We start from the raw sequence: 22,891 nt of genomic DNA, 5'->3' as shown, positions 1-22,891 counted from the left end.
TCATTTGAAAGGCAAACATTGAAAGGAAATATTGTGGGTGAATATGAGCTGAGCAAAAGGAATAAAAGAGGGGACCGACTTATTGAGTTTTGCACGAAGTTTAATTTAGTAATTGCCAACACCCAGTTTAAAAATCATAATAGAAGAATATATATATGGAAAAATCCGGGTGATACTGCACGGTATCAGATAGATTATATCATGGTTAAGCAAAGATTTAGAAATCAACTCCCTTTTTCGTAATGTTACAGTTTTTAACCATTTTACATTCCCGGAAAATATAACTAGAATAGTTGACTAGAATATTTAAGGGAAAATATGGTGATTGTCACAAAAATAAGGTATTGTGTTTTAGGGCCCAACTAGTTCATCTAGACCAAAAAATATTTGAATGTCTGTAGGTATGTATCTATGTGCCTACATATGTACCGTACTTGTGTCGCACTGCTTTTGGCCTAATGTATCTCAGGATTGACCTAATCGTTTTTCTTTAAATTTAGCCCAAATATTTGTATACATGGGGTACTGATCATATTATTATTATTTTTCACATTTCGTTTAAGGAGAAGAGGAGATATCGCAAAAAAACAAATTTTGATTTTCTTTAGTTATTTTAGAGAAAACTTTATTAAAGAAACTTTTTTACCTACAATGCATTTATAAATAACCCAAAAAAATCAACCCTCATCTCTAAAATAGATATATTTTTTTTTCTTTTGCTCTACCTCCTTTCGATCTAAGACCTTTAAATGATTTTTTAAAACTATACATAAAAAAGCTGTCAAGAATTCTTTATAATTTTTTTTTAAATTACAGACACCGGACCTAAAATACAAAATATTTTTTGAAAATGTTCTTTTCCTTATTTTAGTCTTTACTGAATGAAGGTGGTGTAAGATTTAGAGCAACTTTACTTCGCAAATTTCTTATCCTTAAATATATTAATATTGTAATAAGGACGGTATGGTGGGCCTGGGCCTGATAACCGATTCCTACCAATTATTATGAAAGTAATAATTAATATAATTACTGGAAGAATCCAGAAAGGGACAAAAAGGAAAACCCTTTTTATAAAGTATAGGTCCGTTTAACAATCGTATTTTGTTACTGCCCGCTAACACACAATGAACACCTGTTGTACGGTGAGACTCTTCTCACCGTACTCTTCTCACCAGGTTTGGAATTTATGGGAACAAAAGCCTCGATCAACTGTTTTTACCCTTAGATTTGGGTCCGGTCCGGTAAATAAAGAGGCTAGAAGTATAAATTTTCAGGATAAGACCAGCTAGAAAGAGTTCTATTAAAACCAGTCTGCGAGGCGTTACGGCGTCGGTCCCGCAAGGGCAGTTCTGCGAGGTGTTCAGCGAGGAGATGCTGCGAGTCGAGTAGAATTGTGTGGGTTCGGCAGAGTTCTGCGAACCAGTCTAGCGAGACGTACGACGACGGTCCAGCGTGGAAAGTCACAGGTGTGAGTCTGCGAGACGAGTGTGGGAGATGTCAGTCCAGCGAAGAGAGTATTTAGTTCGATACGATTAAGGTGACTCCACGAGTAATTCCAGTAACCAAGAAACACTATCGGTGAGTTACAGTAAAACTGTAAGTGTAAAAGTGAAAGAAATAATGCAATAGACTTCGTTCATAAACTGTTAGGGTAGACAACGAAAGGGATTTGCAAGTGAGTTTTATAAGATTGTTTGTTAATATAAGTTTGTTAATATAAGTTTAGTAGTTAAAAAGGGTTAAAACTAGCGGTTTCTTTTGTTAATGGGTCTGAATTCTAGTTTTCTGTTTATATAACTAAATAAATAAATAAATAAATCCCGAACAATTATTTATTTTTAACTCTGTCTTACGTGTAATCTGTATTTATTTATTATTGACATTACTATTACTATTTGTACTATTTGATGTGTAATATTTTGATTGTTATCTCTGTTGATTACATTATGTACTTTTCTCTGTTTTTATTTCATGCTTGCTGTTTTGATTGTGTTATGTTTTATGTCATGTAATTATCGTTTACTGCTATTATCCTGATCATTATTGTGATTTTAATTACTATATTAATATTTGCGTTCATTAACTATTTTATTATTGTTATTATTATCATCATTGTAGTTATCACCATTATTATTATTATTATTATTAATTTGTCTGGTTGTAATTATGAACATTTTAAACCAATAAACTGTAATTATTTAAACATTATAAATTGTTAACAATCTCTCAATATCCTGATCGAACCCCACGAAACGCGGCGATATATTTATATGTCGGTTAATATTTTATATAATAAATACAAATATTATTATTATTATTATATAAAAATAATTACCTATAATAATATAATCTAATAAAAGCTGTGCAAGATATTGTATGACTTGCCCGGCGTAGCCATAAAAGTCATGAAATTCTTTGCCAGTTTTTTCTATTTTCATGATTAGAAATTGGTTTATGAACAAAGGAATATTCTAAAAAATTCAGTTAGTTCTTAAATACACTTTGAATATGAAACCTGTACGTCATTCATTTCATCAGAAATGGAACCCTTTAACATTTTAAATAAACGTAAAAATATATATAATATAATTCGAATTAATTTAATTTCTATTTAACGATTGACAAGAACTCCGAAATATACTCGTTTTAAGGTTTTTTTGTGGAATCTTCTGAATAATTAGTTAAAGGTGAACACAAAAATTATGAATAATGTGAAAAATTATGAACGCATATGTTATTTAGTTACAACAAGCGATACCTTCATTCTGCTCACTGTAAGGGTTGGCTTCACTATAAGTTGAATCCTTAGAAAAAGCAGTACTAAGGTGCTTTACTTCCGTATGTCATATAAGAATATTATAATTTATATGTATAATATAATATTATTATATGAGTATTATTAGAAATTCTATTTATTGTAATCAATTAGAAAAACTAATTATAATGATATTTTATATAAATTAATATTTCCACTTACCAACAACTTTTAATATAAGTATCCGAGCGATTTCAGATAATAATCGCAAACATTTTACGGACGTACGTTATATTTTTATAAACGTATAAATTACTTAATTATTTGACAATCGACTATTAAGAACATAACAATTTTAACTTAGCTTTAATTGAAATTATAATAAAAAAATTATATACATGAATATTAAATTAATAACTTCATGTAATCCCTGATGATGAAGAAGTGACTCCGAAAGTGCTCGGATACTTACATTAAGTATTGCTGTTAGGTGGAAACATTATTTTATATAGATTATATTAATACCAACGGTGCCAGATGCTTCGAAAATTAAATATAATTATATTACATTTTATCCACTAAGTATGATAAACATGAAGTGTTTGTTTATTTGAAGAACAATTTTTCGTACTTTGTGGATATAAAGAAAAATAAACACAAAGGTGGATAATAGCTCTAATGGGTGTCTGGGTGTCTGAAGTAGCCTGGCACTGATAATAATGAAACGGAGGAGATAAAGTACCGCTACAGGACCGTCATAGTTAGCAATAAACCGGCCGTCGCTTTGCTTCACAAGTACTAATGGTGTGCTCATTTTTGTATTTTACAAAGAGTAGTTTTTATGGCTCATCAGTAACAATTTTTTGTTGTATCGTTTCTTCTCATTCACTCTTACCTTCGCAATGCCTCAGCCGCGATCTAACCGAAGATTAGCACGAGAAAGCGGGTTTAAAATTCGAGCCGAACGGATAATAATAAATGTTTACAACAAAACCACAGAAGAAAACCCAGAAATGTTATTTTATATAATTAAGCTCAAGTAAGTATCCTTTACGTCATTTCTATTATTATGGATAGGTTATAACAGAATAGAATAATTTGGGAGAAAATGAAAATTTCAGCACCTCTGTAATACAACATAAAAGAATCGAGAAGATGTTTCTTTAGAAATATTGTAAACGATTTTTATATACGGCATAAAAAATTGCTGACATTAAAGACATTATATATGTTTTAAAAACTTAACATTCAGATCTACAAATAAATTGCACGCACTGTACCAAATATTCTGTACGGTATTGGTTTTACATGAAGAAGACTGAAAATAATAGGATATTTTAGATACAAAAAACTATATACATTTTATAGATTATTTAAAACAAAAAATTGTAGACTGAAACTAGGACCGATAGTTTTTCAAACGAATCATACATTTACTCAATACAGGTAAAATGTTATCGATGAACTGATGATTATTAATTGCTACAAAATACCTGCGTCCAAAGGATAGAAACTGATATTGATTCGCGTCGGCAGAGCTGCAGAAGAAATTCCGGATATAAATATGATTTTACATAGAACCAGAACAAGGAGAATACCGAAATAATAAAAAAAATAAATTGACATTTTGTTTTCCACAAAAAACGTGCTTAATTTTTTGTTAAAGCTTAGTTTAAGTTTTGTTACTATTTCAATTTAATTAATAAAAATGTTAGAATAAAGAGAAAACATTAAGAGTATTTGACGTAAAGGAGTCAGTTAATCACACTCCGATGAATAAAATACTTAAACTACGAATATTCTCTGTAGATACAACTCATAAAACTTTTTTAACAGTAGTAAAATGTCAGAAAAAACTAATTGTATCGAAAAGTTCATCAACTATAGTTTGCATAACTCCTTTCAAATTGAAATTTATGTTAGATATCGTCAAATTAATCTAAAGTAATGAAAGCGGTGTATATCTATCGTTCTCATACATCACGATTAAAAAATAATCGTTGTTCATATCATTATAAAGATTATAAATGGCAGTTCATAAAGCGAACATATTTAATGTGATGAATCTCAACTAATTTTCAAAACATTTGTAAAAGGTTATTGTAAAGAAGACTACAGCAAACATACTATTTCGGTCACATACAAAGATTTTAACTTGAAGTTATAGCGTCATAGAATTGTTGTCGTAAGAGTAGTCGGTTATACTGTTAATTTAACTCTGAGTTTGAGAAGAGCGGATAAGGAAATTCGAAATTATTATTAATCGATCAGATACTTATTTACTTAAAGAACTTTTATTTAGTATTAGTAAAAGAAAACAAAATTAATTGTATGATTTTATTTATATTTTTAAATGATTTTTTTTAAATTTAATATAAAATTAAAATTTTAATTGCGGCAGTGACAGATAGCATCCTTGCATCGGCCTCCCTTCTTCCCTAAAACAATGCAATGAGCGGCGCAGGCTGCATGGTTTGGTGTTACCCATTTCGACTGAAAACTTAGAAGATCACATGTAGCTCTGCGGATTCGTAGATGCACATCTTCTAGAGGCTCATACTCAGCAAATTCTGTAAATTAAGCCGCAAAATAAGAAATAATCAAAACCTTTGAACTAACTAAATCATATAAACAACAATATTATATTAAAATAATTGTGTTATTAATTTATTATTTCGCATTTACAAATAACTAGTTTTTTTTAAGTACAGAAGAAAGATTATTTTTCAAGGTAACAGACAAAACATTTATCTCAGCATCTGGTAATCCAAAGAAGCATCATAGTTCAGTTGTCATAGGTAAAACCAGTCGTTTCTATGTTAAATCCGTTAACGAAAAATCTTTGATATCACAGATAAACTAACTTGCATCAGTACCTTGTTTACCGTTCGTTAGATTTACAGAATTATCTATTTATAATTTAAATGAATGCATAAGAACTAACAGCAGTTAATTATAGTAAAAGTAAAATTAATAATGTGGCAAAGAAAATCCTGACGTAAAGTATTTTTAATAATATTTGACATAACTAATATTAGTAGATTTATTTATTTATTTATTCACTGAACAATTTTACCTACTTACAGTTATTGATAATGACTATTAACTGAGTCATGTACTACTCTGCAAGTCTTCAGATATCAAATGCAACTTTCTTAATACTGGACCGATAGGCATCTGCACACCTTGTTTATGTAATTAGTGTTAATGTAGTCATTTACAATCCATAGTGATGGCAAGGACAGAGTGAAATGTTATTTAGACCGTTCTAAATAACATTTCACTCCTGTACATTTCGTACCCATGTATGAAGAAAGTAATTTATTATTAAGCAAAAAAAATATCAAGCCCGACTAAAATTTGATCCGAAAACCTGTTTATTTGTACTTATTTATGCAACTATGAGAATATAGTGAAATATATTTCAGAAATATGAACTGATTTCCCAATTTATCAAGTCAATTCAATTGTAAATAAGATAAAAAACTAAAGCATATTTATTCTTGATCGATATAAAATGAAAAAATTATCACCCGATTTTATGATGATTTTAATTACGTTTAACATGATTTTACGTAACAAAAAATAATTGTACGGTAGATGGTAATTTTATCTTAAAATAGCATAACAAAACTGCATCTTATATTCTCAAAATAGTAGTATATTTTCAAATATTTTTTGCACAGATCTTATGAAAATTTATCAATGTATTATTAGAATTACTTTTTGTTTATCATTTAAAAAACTTGTATACTTATTAGCAATTTTCTGTTAATAACTGCCAACAAAATAAAACAAATTAAAAAGACAGAAAATATGTTCAGTCTTAATTATAATCTGTTTCTTCAGTTAATAATAGATAGTTAAAAATAGATAGGATTATGAAGATAATTTTACTCCATAGTTATGATTAAAATATATTGCTGTAAACGAGAGCTTAATAAATACAATAGAGATTTTAGAAACCACTTGCAGAACCGTTTCAGAAAACTTTCAACATTTAATGTTTATATATGAAGCAATATTACTGTATTTGTCTGCCCGTACCTTGTTTTTAATAAAAGAATATATCTCAATTTGTTTTAATGAAATAACTAAGTTTAATAAATACACCTATAGTAATCTCATCTGAAATGAGTGGTCTTGTTTTTATATCAGTGGTCTTGTTTATAAATATATATGATTTTACAGGATATTATTTTATTGTACAAAAGAAATATACATAGGGGTACAAGAAGAAGATAGATAGATTAAATAGCAACTAGGTATGCCGGCAGCTAAAAGCTGGTTTGAATGAATTTATCGAGTTTGAGCAAAAATAGATAATTATAGAAAATTACGAATAAAACCAATAAAATTCATGCAATTTTGTGAAAAAATTAAAAATTCGATTAAAAATAATTCAATACTTATTATCAAAAAGAACATTACATAAAAAGAAAATAGTAATAGACCACGATAATGTAACAAAAAATAAATAGATTAAAAGAATTATATATTTTTTTATGAAATAATTAAAATAATATTAAAAATCTGATGTGGACACCACATGACTTCTTTGTACGCCTATTAAATTACATATTCACATTTTTTTTAAATGAAAAGTATATTTCACTAATAACTTCTGATGTTTTTTTCATATTTTGTATTTATTATTTATTGTAATTTTTTTTAAAAATATATTGATTAATAAATCAATATATTTAAATTAAAAAAAAAAAACAAGGAATGAAGTCAGATTCGAACCGATGTGCCCTCCCCTTGTAAGATCCAAATATTTCATTAATTAAAATTTGATTTGGCTATAACTCTGGAAACAATTAAAGTAAATACCACTTATACATCGTTGAAAAGCTCCCGATGAGAGTTTATTACTGCAATTATGAAAAAGTCCAAAGATCCAAAAAAAATTGGATTTCTGGGCTTTTTGGGCATTTTTGGTCATGTAGATTGAAGTCAAAAGGGAAGGTACACAACTACATGTTGTAACAGTCCTAAATCCAAAATTTCAACATTCTATGGCTAATAGTTTTTTTACTTACGCGAGCTACATACGTACGTACTTACAGATGTCACGCCGAAACTAGTAAAAATGTATATTTCCGTTAAAATCTGAAAACCGGAATTTTTCATGATTACAATACTACCTTTACTGCGTACGAGGAATTAAAAATGAAAAATTGGGGATAACCGTAACTTTGTTAATTTACTCCTCGGATGGTCGACAGTCTATTATACAGCAAACTGAAAAGAAAACATTGAAAGCCTACAAACGAAAATTAAAAATTTTCGGAATAAAATAATTACTGAACTATAATATACTACTATATGTTAATAAAAATTAAGGTTAAAATTTAGTCATTACTGGACTTTAATAAAAACCGAATTTTAATTTATAAAATTAATTCAATTACTACATCAGAATTAAAAGGTTACGTACCGTATTCATTAAATCCATCTGGTTGTGCATAAGCTGTTGATGATTGTAAAAATACAGCAAACATTAATGTTAAAACTGATAAAAAAAACATTACGTTGAACTTCATTTTTATTTTATATTACTAGACGAAATTTTTTTAGCACAATGATCTTCAGTATTACTATTGTGAATAGTTGACGTCTTGACTTCGAATGATACCTACCTTGCTTCTGTAGGTACATTTATATAAAATAATTGTGGATCCCCTATAAAATAACGGAGAATATTTGTTTTGATGCAGTCATACCTTTCAGAAAGTTAATTTATTTTGTTGTAATTTACAGTACTATAAGAAATTTCAGGGGGAATTACTGTACTTATCTTCTCATGTTTAAATCACAAGAAAAAGAATAAAGCCACGTTAATCAGAATGTACGTGATAGGTCCATCATGCCGCTGGAATCTTCAATTATTGTTAATAAACTACACGCGCTAGCACGGAAATACATTAATAATAATAACAGCAACAGTTTTATTGGCATTTGCTGTTAGATTTACCTCATTCCTAATTAGTTGAATAATTATATATATATATATATACACACGTATATATAGACACATGTCACAAACACACACACACACACATTCAGAATGTGTGTGTGTACGCGCGCGAATAAAATAACTGTTTGATAACATACACATTATGACCTCCGTAGATGTTTGCTAGTTTTATGCGTTTCATACGGAAGGTTGAAGAATCGAAACCCGATTAAGCTTGGTTACTTTTACACAGAATAAATAAATATTCATTTCCAATCTTATAAAAGAAACCGAAGCGTGGTTGATAACTGGGAGGAAGACTTTTGTGACTGGAGTGAAATAAATAAATTAATTTTGTCCTACATTAAAATATTGATTAATTGAATTTCTCCACACCTCCCATTCCTTACAGCTATCCACAATCATCTACTGAAAATTAAATTCTGGGAAACTGGGATGACTTAAACAGGCAGAAAGTACAACTAAACTTTTGTATGGTTGCAAAAACTAAATATTACAAAAACGTAAATAATTACACTTCAATAATAAAAAGGACTGTCGGGTACTGGTACTGCAGGCCAGGAGTTATAAACACTGTCGGGGACCAGCGGGCAGTAGCTTTTCAAGTTCAAGTTTTGTGATTCTGCGATAAAAGCGATAACAGTGAGTGTTTGATAACAACGAGTGAAGAGTGCGTCACGACACTTTTCATTGTGGACAGAGGTTGAGAACAAGAAGCTGTTCCATGATTTACTCGTATTTATAAATAAGAGTGAAATAAATAAATGACAATATTCTCACCATTCATAAAGTATAGGGTAGGTCTTTTATAAACAGTAAAAGTAATAATACTTGCAGAAAGTGAATTGTATGAATTTCAGATATTTCTATTGTTACCTTATTGTTAATGCAATATTAGCTTCTATTCGTCATTATAACGAACGGTGTTAGTAAAGTGTGCTGTATTTTCGTATTTATAATTTAATCATCATTAAATCAATTTTTTTCTTTTTATTAGAATTACTATTTTGTATGTTATACATAATTATAAATATTATTCTTTATTTTATTTATGTATTTTTAGAGTAGTAAATTATATTATCAAGACATTTTCACTTTTGTTAGTCTCTCAATATCCTTGTCGAACCACGAATACGCGACAATATGTTGAGTTAGCGAATTTGGTAAGAGAAGATGATTTGAGGAGTTTAACTAGTACGATTCTGATGCAGAACTTGTGGAAGAAAATAAAATTTTGACAAGATTACGTTAAACAGCTTACAGCACAATATCAGTAAGTTGACCTTCAGAATAGGGCACGTAGGAGTAATCTGTTACCCAAATCTCTGAAATGCAATAAAGAAAACGATTATAAAATCGTATGCGCAATTTTTGCTATCATTATTTGCAAGTAAGGTCTAACTTAGGGATAAACAGGATCTATTGTCTGGGTAAAAGGGCTGATAATTTCTCTATAACAGCCCACATTTCTGACAATACAGATATCGAGCTAATTTTGCGAAATACAAATAGTTATAGGGTTTATAGTTTTATGTGAAAACTAGGAATAAAGGTTCTATTTTTATGATAGCGAGAAGGGAGTTAATGCGAAAAGTGCAGATGTGGGGATTTCAATTTTTTCTGACCGAACGTAGTGCATGGCGAAGCTTTCGTAAAACGATGACGAAACATTTTTTTCGTTAAATGCGTCGAGTTATATGGAATAAAATTTGTAAAAACCAAAAAATTGTGGAAGTAATAAAACGGGGTAAAATAATAAGTCAAACGAGGTAAAACGAGTCTTAAAAATAATAAATAACACTGGTAATAATAATTATAATAAAAATAATAATAATACACCATAACTAGTAATTTGGAATACTACTACAAATTAAATAGCTAGGTCAACTAATATTATTTATTTTAGTTTTCATTATATTGAATTTTAAAATTTAGTTAAATGTTTTCGACCCTATACAATAAATTCTAGAAAAAAATTAATCTAACAAATTTTTAAATTTGTATAATGTGTTACAGATTTAGAGTAGGACTCGTAAATCAGTTGTTACATGACAACATTGCGTTTTGATCCGCGTTACATCAGTGCAGGTTATTAAATTTCTAATTTTGACTTCTTACTTCACCATACAAGTACAGTGTTAAGTTGTCTTCAAATTAATTACGTATTCGGAAACTAAGTTGCACTGATTCAAATATTTGTTCCCTAGTGAAAATTTTATTATTATCTTCTTTTATTCAATTAGTTTTATCAAATAGTAATAAATCCTTTAGTTGACGGTTTACCGATACGCTGATAGAGAATGAAGAGGTATGTGATTTATTTAACGTCAAATAAAGGTGTCAAATAAATCAGCTGTTGCTAAGAATGTGCAACGATTATCGTACTGTAAGAAATCTTCCTCTCACCGAGAGAACAAAAACTTCCGTTAATGATGTAAAATGCAAGTTTTTAGCGAGTAGGATTTTACCAAATATCCGGAAAACCTTTGACACAATTAGACAAGTTAAGGCTTCAACAAGATCGGGCGCCACCTCACTATTAGCCCAGAACACGGAAAATGTTTGCTAATTCGATTGCATATAACTCGAAAACGAAAGAATTTATCGAGAAATGGTTTGCGCCATGATTTTTCTCGTAGACCTTTACATTTAAAATTATGTATCTCATGTCAATCTTCCGATTTAAAAAAAGGCAGATTCGGCAATCAGCCTTAAGAAAAGGCTGTAATGCCGCATCGGGTGCCTTACTTGGTCTTTCCTTCATGCCGGAGCATCGGCCAGTAAAAACCTTATAGATATGGATCATCTTCTTCAAACCAAGTTCAACTATACCCCACATGATAATTTTTGGATCAAATTTGGAGCACCCTGCCAAAAGAAAGAGAGTGACCCAAAACTGATAGAATCGGACAAAAAGGTTATCTGTGGAGTCTAAAGGGAGTTATAGGGAAGAAAAGGAATCTTCTTGTATCATCCAAACACTTAGTTAAATTTTGGCTCACCTCGTATGTCCTTGCTTAATTCTACTATGATGTCAGACACTTATGAACAAGTGAACAGCTGACTGTTCTGTCAGTTCTTGTACAACAGAAAGACATGCAACTACAGCCTGTATTGCCAGTTGCAATAAGGTCGATACACTAAAAAACAGTATAAAAGATCAGTCTGTTATCCAAGAAATCTTAAAAAGTGAAAAACACATCCAATAATGGTGCACCAAACTTTACTATCATCCAAAGTGCACACCGAAAAACAAACTAAAAAAGCAAAAAACCACAGAGCAATAAGACCCACACTTTCGACCTGTATGAGCTCATTAACTCAACGTATTGCCTTCTGATATGGATAACTTAAAGCTTGTTCAAAAGTAATTCTAAATATGGAAGAAATTTATGTACCAGACTGTTGATCTTATGCTTGCATATTGAATAATATTTTTATAATCTTAACAAAAATATATGAAAAGAGTTCCATTGTGTGTTGTTATGTACTTATTCCTCAAACCTGTTTAGACACCAACTATTGAAATACCTACTAGGAAATAGACCTGTTTAGAAATACCTATACTTATTGAAGGTTTTATGATCTAATAATGAAAGTGATATAAAGAATATTAGTTTCAACTTTATACTTTTAAACACATTTATTTTGTCCTGTATTTTAGGATCAAATGTTTTAATACCATTTTTAAGATCTGTATTTTATTTTCTTATTGAGGTCATTTGAAATTTATTCTCTTTTCTGTCAAATGCTTCCTACATCTCAGTTCATTTATGTTGGCAGATGAAATAATAGTAACATGTCAATGAAATCTCTTTATTTGTTTCTTATCTGTTTTATGATTTTGGATGAAGATTTTAATTTTCAATATTTTAGATAATTTAAATGTTAAGTTTTGATAAAATACCAAATTATTCAAAAATGCTCTTGCAAAAGAAAAGTAGGAAAACTCTTCAAAAGCGAACTGCGGAAAAAATTATTCAGGATTCTGTAAAAGTAGTTCATATTCCAGTATTTCATGAATTAAAGCATACAGTAGAGTGGAGTATATAAATAAAGCTACTATTTAGGAGATGAGAATAACAATGGGTTTTTTAAAATTGAAGTTGCTATTTCCTTATTAAAAAACTTCAGAGAGGGCACATGCAAGCACTCATATGTTTTTAATATAATAGTTATAAGTAGAAATGTAATATTAGTAGAATAGTCCAATTTTTTCACTGGCTGAAATAATAAAAATATATCTTCACAGTTTTCATATTTTAAAATATATTATAGATATGAAAAAAAAACACATATTCTTTTAAATAAAAGTGCAAAAAGTAAAACTGAAAAAAAAATTCTCGATAGAAATGACAAACAGGAATTATATAAACTGCTTACAGTAACATTTACATACTATATAGATGCAATAAACAAAAATCTAACAATGCAGACCATATTAGGGAAAATAAATACATATTTTGAAGTTTAGAAAACATTTCAATATTTGAAATCAATAGCAGTAAATTTACATGTTACTCTTAAAAAATCTGATATGGAAAACACTTGACTTCCTACTACGCCTATTAAATTATATTTACTTTTTTTTTTTTTTTTAATGAAAAATACATAAATTTTATTTCATTAAAACTTCTGATAATTTTCTTTCTTTTTTTTTGTTATTGGATTATTATTCATCATAATTTTTTTTACAATGAGAGGTTAATATATTATTTAAATCAATATATTTAAATTCTAAAAAAAAGGAGATAAGTCTGATTTGAACCACATGCCTTCCCCTAACATCCAAATATTTCATTAATTAAAATTTTATTTTGCTATAACTCTGGAACCAATGAAAATAAGTGCCAGTATATCGTTGAAAAGCTCTCAATGAGGGCTTTTTTTGGACACTTTTGATACAGTCAATTGCAATCAAAAGGGAAGGTGCACAACTAGATATTAGAGCAGTCCTAAATGCAAAATTTCAACATCCTATGCCTAATCGTTTTTGAGTTATGCAAGATACATACATACGTACATCAGATGTCACACCGAAATTAATCAAAATGGATACAGGGATCGTCAAAATGGATATTTCTGTTGAAATCTGGAAACCAACATTTTTCACGATCATAATACTTCATTTACTTCATACAAGGAAGTAAAAACTGTACTTAATAAAAACAAGAGTAAAAATATAATTAATGAACAAGTAATATTTGGACATGATGATGGCTTAGCCAAATAATACATTCAATTTAAATTATTCAACAAAGTATAAGTTATATTTAAAAATGTATTCAAATGTACCAAAACTAATAGGCTATGAAACAGATTGTAACAGTAATAGAATAATTTTACTTCAGCGATAGACACAGTAAACACAGCATAATCATCTGCAGAAATATTAATGAAAAAGTATATGATAAAAATTCATTTTAATAAAATAATTGTATTCTGCTGCTGGGAAGCAATTTGCTATCTATCTTTAATTTCCTATCTATGACATTAAGTGTCACCTTAAACTGTTTCATTGAAAGTAAAACAAAAAAGTTAGTTAATGACAATAACAAAATTTACAGTCGGTTGACTGTAAATTTTGTTATGTTGAGAGTCCACAAGGTTTTGTGGACTGTCAACCTTAATGATACATCCCTTTCAATCACAGTTGATTAATTAAAGGTTAAAACATGGCATAAGTACACAAAGCTTTTCCATTTCTTCTCTTGTTAAAACATTAAACACGAGAAGAAATGTTTGATGTTTTATCAAACATTTCTTCTTTGATAAAAGTAAACAAGGCCTCAACATGTTTACTTCTTGAGTTGAGGCCTTCTACAATATTCAGCATGCCATGTGGCTCAACAACATCTAAAACTTCAAGTTTCTTCATTTCAAGCAGTGTGGTAATAAATATTTTGCTATTTCGATAAACAGACCAGTTCTTCTTTGTACATTTTACTGAGCTTCCAACCCATTTAGTTATTTATTTTAGTATTAAAAATTGACTCACTTTCAAGAAATCACCATCATAATTGTTGACATCTAATTGTCAGAAAGAAAGAACAATACATGTGTACTGACACATGTTTGGTTCCAGATATGTCGAGCAATTTGAAGGAAATCTACTTTAAACAAATTTATATAGAGATCCTTTGTGTAAATTTGAAATAAATATCATAATAATGGAATCAGAGGAAGAAAGATTTACAAACATGATAAATTATACCAGCTGCCTAAGTCAGTATATGGATCAAAAATACAATTGATTCTTCACTGGTTGAATAAATAGATTAGTGTAATTAGTACAGAAAGAAACTGTATAAGAATGAATTAATTGAACAACAACATTTTGCAGGAAGAGATTTAGGTGATAAACATAAATAAAAAGTACTATAATTTACAGGGAAGAATGTTCTGTAAACAGCTTTGATAATAAAGTCCAATAAATTGATAAAGAGATATGTGATGATGCGAAACATCATCAATCCTAATAGATATGAGAGAAAAAATAAAAATTTAGAAGACTAAAATGTTATATTTTACAATAGCCTTTAATTTTATCAATTTTTAGCTTTTATTTAAAAATATGATATATACCTTGATAAATATAATATTTGTAATTTTTGTTGCCTTATAAATATTTTTGTAATTCTAACTATCAGAACCAAGTAATTATTGCGATTAAAGAATAAATAAAAATTTATCGTTATTGATGTTTATTCAATTACAGTTTTTATATTCCATTAACCCCAGTTCTATCTGTATATTTACTTTCTTACTTTCATATAAGTTGATTCTTATTGCTGTACAGTTACACGTAGCTTCAAGGTCATGATATTTTTTGGATCTCTGAATTATTTATAAAACCTTAGAGTGCACTATGTTATACGTTAATATCTCAGTGTAATTTGTATAATTCACTGTATAGTTTAAAAGTTATTAATAATGTTTGTATTAACTCAGATACCTCTGATTAAAGTAAAAAATAAAAAAACCCTGATCCAGTGCAAAAGGGAGTGAGTCAAGAATGAGGTCTGAGAATGAACGGAATTTGAGAAAGGGATAACAATCTTTGTCAAAAAAAATGATTTGTTAGAAGAAACATTAATTTCAAAAGAAAAAAGATAATGTGGGGCAAAATAGAAAACTAAAAAGAAAATTCTGAATAATTTAAATTAATTATTATACTTCAAATAGGAAAGCATAAAACACCAGAAATCCAAAAGTTGTTTTATTTAGTCAGTAAAATTACAGAAATAATTTATTAATTTATTTATTTCAGTAATAAATTTAAAATAGTTTATTGATTTTAAATGGTCCATCTATCTCACACGAAAATCACGTGCTCGACATCATCAAGGAGGCCAAAATATAGGCACAGGTCGTCTTCGCTGCGCTCCCTGGAGTACAGTTACGACCTTAAGCAGCCATGACTAGTCAGGAACTGAGTAAGGAAGTAGTCTACCTCTCTAAATCCGCTACTAACCCACGACGCGACTCATTTAATAAACTTGTATATTCATCTCCCTTGTTGGACTCATCCTATCTGGACTGCCACCTATCTAGTAGAACAACGCCTTATCTTCCCTCAACCGTACCACCAAGTCTATTGGCGGAGTACCGGAGATAACGAATACTGCTTCAGTTCTGTAGTCCGAGAAGACTCGAGACATCCTTCTCTGAACCTGCTTAAGGGTCAGTCTGTTACGCTGTATGTTCAGGGCTCTTAACCAGGCAAGTGCCCTATGTAGCAGGATCTAATTCACGATACTGGCGTACCCGCGCTCTCTGGTGTACAGATATGACCTGAAGCAGTCATGACTCGACAGGAACTGAGTAAGGAAAGAATCTACCTCGCCAAATCCCCTACTAAACCACGGCGTGAAAAGTTTAATTAGCATGTATAGTTTTATTAGCATGTATGCATCTTTTGTATGTTTAATTTTTTTTGTAAATTCAAAGCTTACATTTAATTAAATGAATAGATTTCAATGATTTTTTATTTTATTTTTTTAAAGGAAGTTGCAGTTCATCTCGTAATCCAGCAGTAAATTTATTTCGAGCAAAAGATAAAAGCTATAAAAAAAATACTGAAATGAAAAATTACGTCTCTCTGTAATTGATTTCTCATTACACAAAATTTCAAGAAATTAGGGCACACAATTTGCCCTAACAAAAAAGCTTTTTATACTTAAATAAACGCATATGTAATTATAAAGTAAAATATCATATTTACGGCGTTTTAAAATAAAGAGATTAGTTTATGATCTCGGTAGTACGAGTTATTTTATGTACGTTTCTTATTATTCGTTTCTTATTATTCGTTTTAAAATTCGTTTCTTATTATGATAAATCTCGTCATTTCCGTTATTTCGGGAAGTTTTTTTTATGTTTGAGAACTATTTTACTTATTTTTTTTTTTTTAATATTAAATCGAAAACCATTAAAATATATAAATTTTTAACGAAAATAAATTTCATTTACTGAAAGAAAAAAATACGTTCCTTTATGATTTATTTTGCTATAAAGTTAACGTAATATTGCTGTTTGGATAACAAACATTTTAACTTCTGTATTGCGGGATAACTATTTTTGAGTTTCAAATATCCTGATTACCTTTTGTATTATTATCAGTAATCTCAATAAGAGAAACACTTACCTTCGAGAGGGGACATTTTAAAAACGCAAATTAATTTTAAATGTTGAGGTAAATGTTTTATATAATTTTATACTCATTTAAGAGTTGATATCTACGCTCAATAGCCTTATATTTTATGGCTTCTTCACCATTAACGCAACAGCAGTCCTGCAAACTGTGAATTTATTGAGCGACTTATCTTTCGTAAAATAATCCTAAAAATGGCTGTTTTAGGTATAGGTAAAGCCGGGTCTTATTCAGCCTAAACATATATTTATATAAAAAGGGTAGTAAATAAAACAAATATTTAAAAACAAAATACTTTATTTGTTAATCTTTTTTTTTTTTAAATTTATTTATTATATATAAATTGATACTATTTAGTTTCGACAGTTGCAGACACCGTCAATGCATCGGCCTCCCCTTCTTCCTATAAGTAAGCAATGAGCAGCGCAAGCTGAGTGATTTAACGTGACCCATTGTGTACTAACGCTTAAAAGATCGCAGGTCGCTCTGCGGATTCTTAGATGAACAGCTTCCAGAGGTTCATACTTCGGGTATTCTGTAAAACATAACGATATACATTACAATAGTTTCCAGATGTATTAATACAATATGTATTAGTCATCCAATTATAAAATATATTTTTTAATATATTCATATATTAAAAAAATATATACACACAAATACGCGCGCGCGCGTGTGCGTGTGTGTGTGTGTGCGCGCGCGCTGTGTGTGGATGAGTGGGTGTGTATGTGTTACGAATAGAATATTAATTCTTCAAGATGCCCACTGGAATTTAACTAATAACAGCAAATCATGTTTTAAAATTGAACTGAAAAAGAGAATTATAGCCTGTTATTAAAAAATGTTCGTATAATTTGTATTTTTTACCGACTTTTCGAAGAAAAGTACGGTATTAATTTTGGTCGCATAATGGGAAGGGGGGAGGGTGTGAAAATAATTTTTTTTATATTTTAAGGTATGAGAAGTACGAAAATACCGTTCAATTAAATTATATATATGCATAGGCCGATGTATAAAGATTAGTGGCTCGAATATCTTCAAAACTACTTAATCAGTTTCACTGAAATTTAGATGCGCTGTAGTAGTTTATCTGAAGTTGTGCATTGGAAAATTTCATGAAGATTGGTTGAATCGTTACTGATTTACGATCAATTTAATGTCGAAAAGATCTGAGCAGAGCAAAATTAGAGACATGTTTCGTTATGATGCTGCAAGATGGAAAGTTGACTTTTCTTTATCTTCGCTATCTATTGTTAGCAATATTAAACAAAATTAAAAAAATATATATATATATTAAAATATTAAAACAAAATTAAATTAACGAAAAGTCGACCATCTTGCGCAGAACTTCGCAAGAGTTTATTTTTAGCTATCATTTGGAACTAGAATTATTTGTTTCCTCTTAGATTTTGTATAATCTTTTACTATACTTAAACAGATCAATGAGATATATTAAAATATTTTTTGCGACATTTACTAATGTTTCTTAAAAGTCTGAGGCTTTGCTCTACCTATATTTGCATTGTTACACAAGTTTACCATGAGGTCGCCATGGACAAGTTTCTTTGTCCACGGTGATTTCAAGAATCACTGCACCGATATGAAAAATTCCTACATAATTTAATATGTGTATACGTAAAAGGGTATACAATAATTACGTGAACTCCTTATCCCTAATTTTGCCTCTTTTTTACCCTTTCATGTTAATATGATTATTTAGAGTAGAGAAATAAATCATTATGTAAAAAGTTTTGCAAAATTGGAACCTTGTGGTTTACATTTTAAAAAAAGTTAAAATTATTGTCCAAGAGGTTCAAACTTCCTTTCCATGTGAGATGATCTTTTTACCCCTTTAACTCGTTGAATATTGGCCCATTCAATTTCTTATTTTACAAACTGCGATGTTTCTTGGGGGCCAGAAACAAATTGTATGATGCAGAAAGTTTACGGCATGTTGCTCACACAGATAAGAACCAGACTGATGACATTTAATTTTGTTAAAGAACTTTTAAGTCCCTTAAACACCTTTATTAAAAAAATATAAATTAATGAAATGCATACTTTACTTCCAAGCTAAATAATTCTTCAAGAACATTGATGAAAACCTCATCGATGTCAAACAAATCAGAAACAAAAATTTGTAACTTCGTTTAAGATTGAAATGAATTATTTCTATCTTAAAATTATGAATGAAAAATCATTTTGATTTTCTAGTCGTTTTTTCCTTCAAAATTTATTTTTTAAGATATTAAAAACTATTTAGTTAATCGTGTCTCAACTGGGAAGACTCCTGTTCCCTTCAGTACTCTTAATTAAAACCGGGACGTTCAGGATTCGAATTCCGTTCAGAGTGTGCATTACTTCATAAATTACAAAATTCATCTTTCATTAGTCACTATTAGGAAATGATCACTGTAATTGCTAAATTAAAGTAAATAAATTATGAGAATTTGATGAATCTCACATTTAAAAATGCTCATTAGAATTTCAATATTTACCACTTGTATAAATGATAGCGGTACACCATCCGGTTGAAATCGGACACTCTTGCTAATCTAACACTATAAATATATAAATTTACGTGTACAGGCATAACATCTTAATTCCTTCCTTAGTTTTTAATGAAAATTGCAGATCGGTTTGGTTTTGGCATGTTATCAATAAGCCGGTTCACGTCAATTCAGCATATCAGAAAAATTACTTTTATCAGAAATATTACTCTAATTTACATTAATTTAATCTCATTAATCTTTTTAAACGCTTTTGTTAAAAATCTTCTTTTTATAATTTTACATTTTTTTTATTTACTGGCACTTTGTTGCTGTAGAGAATACACACAGATCTATTTAACAAAGACAGCTATCGTAATTACATCTATAAATCTGTAGAAATCGTAAATAAATTGTATATTTTGAAATAAGGGAAAGTATAAAACCACAGTGAAAGTACTTATAGTGGGATCTTGTAAACCATTAAAGTGTGTGGGAACATCGCGAGTTACAATTTTCAAACTTCATACATTTTTAAAAAATTGCAACGTTCGGTATTTAAGTCAATGTAATCAGTCTACCAGCAGCTAGACTAATAAAGGGGAGTTTACACCCCCATTTATAAAAGGTCGAATTTTTTTTTTATTTGCGAAATCAATATTCTCAAAATCAACTATTATTTTATTTCAAGAAAAGAACTTCAAGAAAAGGAAGACCTCCTTAATACAACCTTATGTATTTTGAAATGATTCTTGTTTCGGTTCAAAACTACAATAATGAATTTTTCTACTACGTTTTAGTTGTTTTCCTTTCTTTTAATGTTGAAACTTTCGACCACGTTTTGGTTAATTTCTTCTTTTTTTTAATAAAAGTAATATTTCTTAAACTCTCATGTTCAGTCGATATTACTTATACAAATTTTCTCAGAATTTAAGTTTCTACAAATTTTGTTCAAATTTTTTTTTTTTAAGGAAATTTAACGAAATTATTGAACGCCAAACCTAAAAACTTGTGTTTTACGAGAACAACCTAAGGAGATTTACAATAAAATTTTCCAATATTAGTAGAGATAGATCCAGAACCAGTTTTATACAGGTTTTCAAGTCAGAGCCAAATGAAACCTTCAAATTTACCCTAAAATTTCAGTTCCAATATTTTTTTTATCCTTGGAGAAGAAATTAGTGGGAAATTTTTCACAAGCTATAACTCAAAAAGATAGCGTTTTCTGATGATATAAAACGAAGTTTTTAATTTATTTAACATTCAGAACACGTCCTAAAATTCTTTACTTTTATTATTATTTTTTTTAAAGATTATTTAAGTGTAACAAGTAAAATTTTATGTAATTAATATAATAAACATATGTTCAAATTAGAACATATATATAAATTATATGAAATAATTCAAAAAATTACTTACCGTACTCATCGAATTCAGTTCTTGGATATGCGTTTGCATTTTGAAAAAATACAGCAATCATTAATACTACGACTGAGAAAATAAATACTACGTTGAATTTCATTTTTACTTTTGTATTTTGTAAGAAATTATCGAATAAAATCTCACAGAATCACTTTATATTGCTGAAGAAATTTCTGATGGATAATGATATTTTAATACGCATCCGCAAAGGTTTATATAAAACAATTTTCGTTTGATAGGAAATCCCCGCTTAATCTTAGGGGTATTACAATTTTTATTTAAGAGTAAAGTCCAAGTGAAAAATAAATGTCATAAGCAAATTGATTCTAACTTCAGAACATAAAAAAATTATCACTGTTGATAAGAACAAAACGTTGATCATGACATCAGTTGATTTATGCTAAAACAGACACACACACACACACACAAACACATTAGTTTCCTCTTATCTCTTCCGTAAAAGAATCTGTTTATTCCGAAACCACTGTAGTCCCCCAATTTGGTGTTTTTCTCAGAAAAATAAACAGGAAATTCTTTATTAAAAAAACAAAATGAACTTCTAAAAAACAAAACAATAATAATAACTTAACAATAATAACTCTTTAAACTTCAATATTTTCAGACTGGAACAGCAAATAAAAGCAAAATAACCAAATTAAATTTGATGCCGAATTCATAATTATAAAGCATAATAACGGAATATTAGTCTTTTTTTTAAAGGGCTTTATTATTATTTAAAATAATAATAAATTATTAGGTCTATATAAAAAACGACGATCGACTGAAGAATAAATCGACCAGAAAGCGAGAATCGTGTATCTTGTGACAAAAACAAAAAATCAAGTGTATAGGAATAACATTAAATAAACACTACCGAAAGTGAGCTAAGTCAATAATGTTGTACAATTTTCTTCTAGTTTCGCGTGAAAATATCAAAATTCGCTTTGAATATCAAGATCACTTCAGGCTTTATATACACGCACGGAAACGACTTAATATTTCAAAACTTAAAGATATTAGGAAGTAGAAACAAATAGGATTTCCATAGTTACAAAAAATACTGCTGTATGGTGTGTTTGAAACGTTTTGACGCCATCTTCGATTGGCCACATTGAATCAGACTTTTTTTAAATCGGAAGATGGACATGAGATACAGAATTTTTTATGTAAAGGTCTACGAGAAAAACGATAGCGAAAACCAATTCCCGATAAATGTTTTGGTTTTCGAGTTATATGCAATCGAATTAGCAAAAACCAAAATTTCACGGTCGTAATAAGACGAAGTAAAACGCTTCGAAATAAGTATTATAATTTGTATTACCTTTAGAATCACATTTTTAATTATCACAATATATAATTTTAAAATGTAGTTTAATAATTTTTGCCCCAAATTACTGTATACAGTAGCATGCCATTCTACGAAAGTTTTTAAAATCTTCCATTCTACTAATTGCCGGTGCACTAACCTAAAGAATTTTCATTTTATAACTTGTTGTATCATGCTTGTTGATATACGTGCAGATTCGTCAATCATACAAGTCATTATTTAAGTTTACAGGTGTTGTTTGTACGCATTATTTTTTAAGTAACCT

The 22,891-nt window shown here is 29.1% G+C and overlaps 2 long non-coding RNA genes across 2 annotated transcripts; both read right to left on the bottom strand.

Annotated features, from left to right (window-relative positions):
* Nucleotides 1–5,123: 5,123 nt before the first annotated feature.
* Nucleotides 5,124–8,727, bottom strand: LOC142324404 (uncharacterized). Its single transcript, XR_012756277.1, has 2 exons — nt 8,196–8,727; nt 5,124–5,325 (listed from the first exon to the last, which is right to left on the bottom strand). It is a non-coding gene; the product is annotated as an uncharacterized LOC142324404 (long non-coding RNA).
* Nucleotides 8,728–17,735: 9,008 nt separating this feature from the next.
* On the bottom strand, nt 17,736–21,830 carry LOC142324394 (uncharacterized). The gene is made up of 2 exons (XR_012756275.1): nt 21,297–21,830; nt 17,736–17,923 (listed from the first exon to the last, which is right to left on the bottom strand). It is a non-coding gene; the product is annotated as an uncharacterized LOC142324394 (long non-coding RNA).
* Between the last annotated feature and the right edge of the window lie 1,061 nt (nt 21,831–22,891).

The sequence above is a fragment of the Lycorma delicatula genome, chromosome 1, assembly GCF_047948215.1.
Source record: "Lycorma delicatula isolate Av1 chromosome 1, ASM4794821v1, whole genome shotgun sequence".
Classification (NCBI taxonomy): domain Eukaryota; kingdom Metazoa; phylum Arthropoda; class Insecta; order Hemiptera; family Fulgoridae; genus Lycorma; species Lycorma delicatula.
The sequence above is the reverse complement of the archived record's forward strand: the minus strand, read 5'-3'. Positions and strand labels throughout refer to the sequence as shown.